Here is a 9,699-nt window from a genome sequence, read left to right as displayed (position 1 = left end):
TTATTACTGTTTTTAAAGGCTTTTATTACTGTTTTTAAAGGCTTTTATTACTGTTTTAATGTCTCCAATGGTTGGGTCTTCCATTTCAATTTCTGGACTGTATAATATTGTGTCAGGAAATGTTTCATTGGGTTTTGGTCAGTTTAATCATTCTTCAAAGTAGTTTCTCCACTCAACCATTAATTTTTTCCTTCTTTTATATTTTCTTGATCGTCTCTTATCACTGTGGGTCTTGCTTGATATCCTTTCCTCAGCTTTCCAATCCCCTGATAGTGTTGTCCAACTCGACCCTCCCTTCTGGTTTTATGTCTCCAATTCTTCATTGAGTGCCCCTCCCTTCATTTGTCTCGTCACTCGATTTACTTCCCTATTCTTTCTTGCAATTCTTTATTATTTGGATTTTGTAGTGTTGCTAAATATGCAATTTTTCTGGCTGTTGTTGTTTCCTCATTCTTCATCAAATTGATGATTCTTTCTCCGTTACGCTATATATCTTATTCCTTCAGCTGGTTCCTTTACTGTCTCTCTTGTAGTTCTGCCATACTGTATTCACATGAAACCTTGTTAAGTCTTCCTGGTCTTCCAGTATATCGAGTATCTGGAAACGATTCGTAAGCTTTACCTGGAAATTATTTCGAATCTGATCATTCTTTATCTACATCAAAATACATTTTTCTCCATTCGTGTTGACCTTATTGGCAGTCTTGTTTTTATTTTGGCACATACTAAGTAATGGTCTGTGTCACAATCTGTTCCTCTAAAGTTCCACTCATCCTGTAGTGCATCTTTTATGTTCCTTATTAATAAGAATGTGGTTAATTTGATTAAGTGAAATATCATCTAATGATTCCCTTGTCTTCTTGTGAATTTTTATGTTGGAAGATAGTTCCTCCTCTGATAAGGTTATTGGTGAGTGCAAATGAGGCTAATCTATTTCCATTATCATTGGATTCATTATCAAGGTTTTCTTTACCAATTGCTGGGACATACGGGTATGCTTGAATTTCTGAACCCACTTTGCCACTTAGGTCACCTGCAACTATGATGTCGTGTTTTTTGCATTTGATCAACAATACCTTATAGTTCATCATAAAATGTAACCTTTTCATTATCAGGGGAATCTTATGTCGGTGCATGTAGACCAATTGTTAAATTAACGGATTTTGAAGCAAAGCGAAAAATCTATTTTTGGGTGAGATGGCCATGTCGTCCTGATAGAAGCTTCCTATAGACAGCTTTCTAAGGGATATTTGACTACAGTGATACTCCCAGAGAATTGACCATAGGTCTCCAGAATTCTAACTCCTGGCGCGAGTATCCTTAAAATTTTTCTTAAGGATATCGCATAATATCAGGGGATGTATATCTTTATACGACACACGGCAATCTTCACCCCGAATAGAGTTTTCGCTCTGAGGGGGAAGAGTGCCGAAATTGAAGGGGAGCCGTTATCGAGGTTACCCTTCCTCCCCTACTATTACAGGGCTCAAAATGGTGGCTTATTCCTATTTCAGTAGCGCTTTCGCACGATGTTTCTCCCTGCTCATCTAGTGTTCTAGATCGCTATTTTCGAGGATATATTATGCATTCTCCAGCATCTTCTGCCTCTGGAAAGGAGGAGCAGAAAATGGAGTGCGGTGTGATGTACTGTAACCGCAAGAGTTAGCTTAGCTTAGCTTATTGCTGCCCTTCGAATCGAAGACGACTTCTGCTTCGCTGTGATGGGGATGAAGTTAGATCTGTTGTCGTTGGTGCCATCTTGCATGGCTGTGAAGACCAATTCTGGATCCACACAACTGGCAACTCAGGTCTGGGTTGACCGGGGGTATCCGATCTCGACGGTTTTGTCTTCTCTCCCTGCGCTGTTGTCTTGCCTGGTTCCGGGTGTCTTCAAGTTGATTGACTCCAGCTTTACAGAGTGAGCGCCATAGTTGTCTGTCTGAGGCGTTCATTTCTAGTTGCTCAGGTTGTATGTTGCACTTCTTGAGCGTAGCTTTGATGTTGTCCTTGTACCTCTTTTTCTGACCCCTGGATTACGCCGAGCTTCAGGCAGCTAACTGTAGAGGACCTGGCGATGTTCTGGCATACGGATGACGTGGCCGATCCACCTGAGTTGTTTTTCTGCCAATGTGGATTCTATACTCAGCAGGTTTGAACGATGGAGAATTTCAGAATGAGGTACTTTGTCTTGCCATGTGAGGCCTAATATACGCTGAAGACAGCGAATATGGAATGCCTCAAGTTGTTAACCGCAAGAGTAGGAACTTTTGCGGTCACACCATGTGCAGGTCTTATGCCCCCTGCGTTGTTACCACAGAAACCGTGCGGTGTTGGGACCCCAAGGACTGCAACGTCTGCTCGGCCTTGGTGGCTGAGAGTTTCGGTAACTTCATCGATTGCCTTGAAATCTATCATAGATTTTCTCACTGATATACATATTGTCACTCCTTGTTGATGGATACTGTCTGTCCCTCCTATATATATAATGGAATATTTATCAATAATGGATTCTCCATATCTTGTTTCTTGCAGGATACCAAAATCAATTTTGTTAATATCGAGATATTTATCAATAATGAATTATCAATATTCTGTCCATCTTGTCTCTTGCAGGATACCTAAATCCATTTTGTGATTTTTTTAATTCCTGAAAAATAGTTTTGCCGTAAAAGTTTTTGACATTCCACCCTGCAAGTTTTATAGGAGTTTTTTAGGGTGTTTGTCCAATTCCTTACAGGTCGTCATCAGATCCATTTGGTGTACATCTTTCTTGAGTTTCAGTAACCATAGATTTTTTCCCAGATAGGGTATTAACCCTTCACTCGACCCTCCCTATTTATTCGGGTTTATGACCGGCATGTTGTATCATGAAACCATTGGTGTCATGACAAGAATTATTGCAATGGGGAGCCAACTGATTGACCAGCCCAAAATGTCTGATCAGGCATTGGGTACTTCTTTATAGTAAGCGGCTTATCCTTTGAAGGCAGATATTTATTGCACCCAGCACAATAACCCAGAGAGTTCTCATCCCTATGACGAAACTGAAATTCATTTGGGTTTTAGTGTTACAATATCGAAACCTCCCCAAGGGGTTATGAAAGTCTGAAGCTTTCGACTTTCTTTTTCCAACTAATGGATGGAATCCTTGATAGTAGAGGGTCTTCAACTTACTAACGGAAATATTAACTGTGGCATAGCCGATTCCTCATCCCCCTTGATGCTTGCCTCGTTCAACTGTCTTTGCTCCCCGTTTTGTGTGGGATATCTACATTCCTGTGCTGCCTCCCGGAATCTTCCATTTTCCCAAGATTTTGCTAATTTAATTATATTTCTTAGAGGTTTCTGAAGTATTTTCTTGTAGCTTTGGATTCAGTGCCCGAATGCGTATTCACATAAATCCTCACTGCATTTTCAGTCATGCAAAAGCACACTTGAGAGCTTCCTGCTGTGACCTGTAGATTTATTCCTTGGTTGTTTCTCCTGTCTGACATCCTGTGAAGAAATTATCCCACACAACCGCTATTCTCAATTTGGAGAAATGTTCATCAGGCATCAAAGGCATCCTCTACCCTTAAACCATTTCAAGTGGATGAAGAGAATTTAGTGTCTATGCTTTTTGTCATTTGTCTTTCTAGAGTAGCCTGATGTTCATGACTGCCTCGTCACAGAGGAACTCGCTGATTTTTATCCAATGCATAGATTGCTTACAGCATCTGAAATTACATTCGGCTGTGAATGTGATGCATAGTTTTCCTAAAGTTTGATAAACTATAATGAAAGTAAAACTTGTATATAGTAAGTGAATGTATATGTGTGTAAAAGCGACTTTGACGTAGGAAAATGTATTTTTGGGCTCAAGCCATGTCGCCCAGATGGAAGTTCCTTCTGGCAACTTATGCAGTATAATATTTCTGCGATTGATGTTACAAGAGAATTACCGTCAGGTATCACGGGGTTCCAACCCCCAGAAACGACTATCCGAAAGTATTGTGTATAATCAGGGACGTATCCTAAGAAAACCAATATCTGCAACCCAAACAGACCTTAGCCAGTCTAATCCACTAAGGGGAAGGGTAAGTAATGAGCCGCTACACCTATTACCGAGTGCCCTTATACCTTCCTGCTCCCCATTCCTTTAAACGCAGCTGATGGCTACACTAAAGTTGATTTTTGGGAGTGCTTTTTTCGCAAACTTTGTTGATTGGTTTTGTGAATTGGCTTCCTCTTTTTCGCATAAGTTAAATATCCTTCATATAACTACTTTCCCAGAGTTCCGCTTCGCTTTGTAGGTCCTATTGCCTGGCTATTTAGCCCTAATTTCTTGAATCCATCTTTAGCATCAACAATTTTAGTCTTCTGTAATACCCTTTTTTGCACTTTATTCCTTCCCTGTTGTTCAAATCTCAAGTTTTATTATCATTCTTATTAACATTACTAGCTAAGCTATAACCCTAGTTGGAAAAACAGGATGCTTTAAGCCCAAGGGCTCCAAAAACAAAAAATAGCCCAGTGAGGAAATCAAATAAGTAAACTACAAGAGAATTACTGGACTATTAAAATACCATTTTAAGAACAGTAGCAGCATTAAAATAGATCTTAAATAAATAAACTATAAAGACACTTGTGTCCACAACTTGGTCACAACTGGAATGAAAACCTCTAGAGTACTGTGTAGTATTGAGACTTGATGGAGAAGGTCTGACTGTGAGAAATTCAATGAAATCAAAATGATTAGAGGTACAATCCTTATCTGCGGAACACAAGTACTCTGGACTGATCAGGATAACTGTATCGTAGATTGTATTCTATGGTTTAGAGTTAAAGCTTGGATAGTCTCGACTAATACCATCACAAACCGAAGAAAGGTCAATGTTGCAGTACTTTTGTTACCAAATTATAATCGTTTCAATATTATTACTTGCTAAGCTACAACCCTAGTTGGAAAAGCAGGTTACTATGAGCCCAAGGGCTCCAACAGGGAAAATAGCCCGGTGAGGAAAGGAAAATAGGAAAATTTAATATTTTAAGAGTAACAACATTAAAATAAATATCTCCTATATATACTATAAACACTTCAACCAAACGAGAAAGAGAAATAAGATAAAATAGTGTGCCCGAGTGTACCCTCAAGCAAGAGAACTGTAACTCAAGACAGTATAAGACAATGGTATACAGGCTATGACACTACTCAAAATTAGAGAACAATGGTTTGATTTTGGAGTGTCCTCCTAGAGGAGTTGCTACCCATAGCTAAAGAGTCTCTTAAATCCTAACTAAGAAGAAAGTGGCCACTGAACAATTACAGTGCAGTAACCCCTTGAGTGAAGAAGAATTGTTTGGTAATCTCAGTGTTGTCAGGTGTATGAGGAAAGAGAAGAATGTGTAAAGAATGGGCCAGAATGCTCAGTGTGTGTGTAGGCAAAGGGAAAGTGAACCGTTAACAGAGAAGGATCCAATGTAGGACTGTGGCCAGTCAAAGGACCCCGTAACTCTCTAGCAGTAGTATCTCAACTGGCTTTAATCTACAATGTAGATACCATCACTACTGCTACTCACAGTATTGAAGACCTATTTTAAAATCATTACTAGTATGGAGGTAAGTACTCTTCATGTTGTGTACTGTACGCATGACTTTAATGTTTCTTTTCTTTCTTTTTATCGTCCAACATTTTTACTTCATAAGTAAAAAGGTTTTTTGAGCCCATAGGGAGGCCAAGTGTCCCCAAATCCATACATCCTTGCCAATCAAATTTCACAAAAACTTGCAAAACCAAGATGCTGTAAGCCCAAGGGCTCCAACCGGGAAAAATAGCCTAGTGAGGAAAGGAAATAAACAAACTACAAGAAAAGTAATGAACAATTGAAATAGAATATTTTAATAATAATAAAAACAAAATAAAAAGTATGAATTGAAATAAGATAGAATATGGTGTCCACATGTGCCCTCAAGCAAGAGAACTCTAACCCAAGACAGTGGAAAACTAAGGTAGGTTACATTGTATTATTATCATGAACTTAATCAAATCTTAAATTGCTGGAGTTTAAAGTAACATATCAAAATATATTTGCAGATGAAACTTATGTTCATAGGATTTTTGTGATTATAACTCGATATTTAGATAGTGATAGAGGCAAGGGAAAGGGACAATGCCCTAGAGACTGATTATATATACATATGATCAGCACTCAAGCCCCTCCACCCATGCTAGGACCAGAGAGGGCCAGACAATGGCTGCTAATGACTCAGCAGGTAGACCCATATATTACCCCTAAAGTACCCCATCCATAGCTTACTTAAACAGCTCGTTGGGCCAGATGTTTTAGTATATATAAGAGAGACATTAATCTACACAAGTTTTAGAGTTCCTGTTAAAGAAATCCAGCTACCTTTAACTCCTAAATTTCACAGTTCCTGGTATCTATTAGAAAATACTATCACTATTAATTCACTTTAATTTAATGGTAGGCCTATACTTTATTTAATTATCGAATTATACTAATTTACTTAGAATATCACTACATCAGCTGAGGCAAATTTAAGATCATAAGATTCAACAACGTTTTTCATCATCTGTTCAATGTTTGCTTGAATTGTATGCTACAGCTTCACACACACACAAACATCGTAACCAAAACAGTCATTTATTTCTTTAAATAATCAAAGTTTACTTGAAATTCTACAAAATATGAATTAAAGTTATGTAGTTCCTTCACTATCTAATCTCTTTATGATAATTGTATCTATTGAACATTCAATATTGGCGTTTTGCAACACCTCAAACCAGCAAACAAAATTATTCAGTCATTTAAGCAATCTTTAAAATGCGGTCTACTATTGATGACGTCACTAAACCATATTACAGCCTTTAATAAGACCCTTTATTTGTTTAATTAAAGCAATACTAACTTTTATAAGGTTAAGTTTGTAAAATATAATTGTCCAAGTCCTAATTCATCTGATATACGTATAGGTATCACCCCTTAGGCCTGACACGTAATTTCATTCATAAAAATACAGTTGTATGACGTCACAGGCAACCACCAATCAGAGCAGAGGACGAATCCGTTAATGAGACAACAGATATTCCAGGTAAATATACACTAGGCGAGAGGATTCCTCTGGTTAATGGGCTGTTGTTGGAAAACAAATGAATAGTGGTAAAGCTTTTGAGCTTTTAATGTATTAAGTAAGTAACTGGTTTCTCAAACAACAACTAACAAATCGCAGGAACTCCCTCTTGGAGGGATATTTCAGCCCTCTGATTGGCTATTTATTCTCAGCTGTGATTGGTTGTCACCTTTGTTTACAAACTCATATCCCATGTCTAACATAGTAGCCAAATCCTAGTTAATTATTTCTTTAAAAAAAGACTTATTTATTCAGTTTAAGTATTGAAACAAGATTTATTATCTATTTTATTATTGAATTAATTCTATTATAAGTTTATTTTTATTAAAATTATAATTTATAAAACCTAATTCATCTGTAATATGTATAGTTATTTTACTCCTACCGAGTCAAATTCATTCATAAAATACTATTGCATGACGTCACATACAACCACCAATCACAGCAGAGGACGTCTCAGCCAATGAGAGGACAGATATTAGTCAGCCTCACTGGAGCCATTTCGCGCAAACGCTCTAGCTAATGAGATTTTTTCATCCTACTCATTTTCATATACAACAATAATGATATTTACAGATATATTTCATTAAGAAATTATTGTTTTCGAGTTTATTTAATAACATTTGCAATTTTAAGCCATACTTTATATGGAATAAGTATATTGTTGGCATTTTAATCCCTACACTGACGTATTTTCTATTTAAGGTTATGATTTGGTAATTGATCGGTTCAATTTAATTATATAATATGTTTAGATGTATTTAACTAATATATAATACCCCATGTGTTAAGAACTTTAAAAATTTGGAAATTTGGGCATGTTTCTTAAGACCCCGTAACTGTGGTACATTCCTGGTTACTTATTGCCTTCGTTTACTACGGTTACACACACAAACGAACACACATAACATCGTAGCCAAAAGCACAGTCAATTGTCCCTTTGAATATGACTTATTTATTTAATTTACGGCTTTTAATGAGATTCCTTATTTATTCTATTTAGATATCAATAGTATTACTAAGATAATTTTATTCAAAAATTTATTTTCAAGCTCTAGATAATCTAAAATACGTATAGGTTTTTCACCCCCATTCATTTATAAACCCGGATCTCTGACGTCACATCACACATCTTGAGAAAACAAAAAAAGTGGGCTTTTAACTATAAGCAGATGATACTCTGTTCTCCCTTTCACCCCCAAAGGACTGTTAATTACATATTTTTACATTTTTTTTGATAATTTTACGAGAAACTTCAGGCATTTTCCAAAAGAATGAGACCAACCTGACCTTTCTAGGACAAAAATTAAGCTTGTTAGAGCAATTTTAAAAATTTATTTAGCAAAATGTGCTCAAAATTTAACCTTATGGTGGGGGTAAAAGGGTTCTACCTTTCAATTTCAACAATACAAGATACAAAGAAGAAAATTGATGAGATAATGACTGAAATAAAAACATAGATGCAGAGGATAAAAGCTTAAATTAAATGATGATTAAATAGAATGTATACAGAGTAAAATATAAACTGGAAAGAAATTATTTTCACACATCAAGGTTTGCCTGAACAGACTCTGAGTGACTGAGGGTGAGAAATAAAGTTATAATCTCCTAATTTGCCCTAAAAGTATGTCTGAACAGACTCTTAGTGTCTGACAGTCTGATAGAAGACGAGGAATAAAGTTAAAAATCCCTAGAAGTAAAAGTAAGAACCACATGAAATTAGAACGAATTATTGTAGTGTCTCCTATATCTACTCAATATAAAACATACATTTGATAATATATACAGATAAAATGTTCATTTTAGTAATGGAATATAATTAAACATAATAATAATATATATTTTTATCATATTAAAATTGTTATAAATGAGAAAAAGTACTTTAAACTGAGATGCAATATACAAAAAATGCGGCCCTGGATGCCAGGAAGGTGGAACGGGATAATACGTAAACAATATACGTTGTGGCTTGTGAAATTAGTGCGCCAAAAAAGGTGAAAAAAAACCTATTTCAACTACATTTAACGGTAAGATTAAAGTAAATTATTACATTTATTTAGGAATATATTCATTGTTTAATATATAGATATAGATATCATAGCCCAAGTCATTAGTATATACAATTAATGAGCCGAAAATTGTCTTGCTTAGGAGCTATTCATTCGGCCCAAGAACGTGTTAATTTTACCATTTAAAATAATACCCAAAGGAGTCATTGCTATTTTGGTGTAAGTTTAACCCCATAGCTGACCTGGTGAAATTATATTTTCTAAGTTATTTATTTGCCGTGAAAAGAAGTGTAATTTTCGAAGAAAAAAAGACGTTTTTCTCTGAGAAACGTGTTTTAGTAGATAAGTTTGTCCCGTCCGTAACTGTAATATAACCAAGACCTTAGAGGAACGGACTGTGTCAGTAATGAAAATGTGGGTAAGTAATATTGTAGTACAATATTCCTAACTGGTTATGCAACCTGTCAAAAATGACTGCTTAATATTTAAAGGGGTGTATGTATGATAGCGGCCACCTGTGTGTATTATTATGTCTAACTTAGAATACGGCAGTGTGAG

This window comes from Palaemon carinicauda, unplaced genomic scaffold, assembly GCF_036898095.1.
Source record: "Palaemon carinicauda isolate YSFRI2023 unplaced genomic scaffold, ASM3689809v2 scaffold20, whole genome shotgun sequence".
NCBI lineage: Eukaryota > Metazoa > Arthropoda > Malacostraca > Decapoda > Palaemonidae > Palaemon > Palaemon carinicauda.
This window is presented reverse-complemented; position numbering follows the sequence as displayed.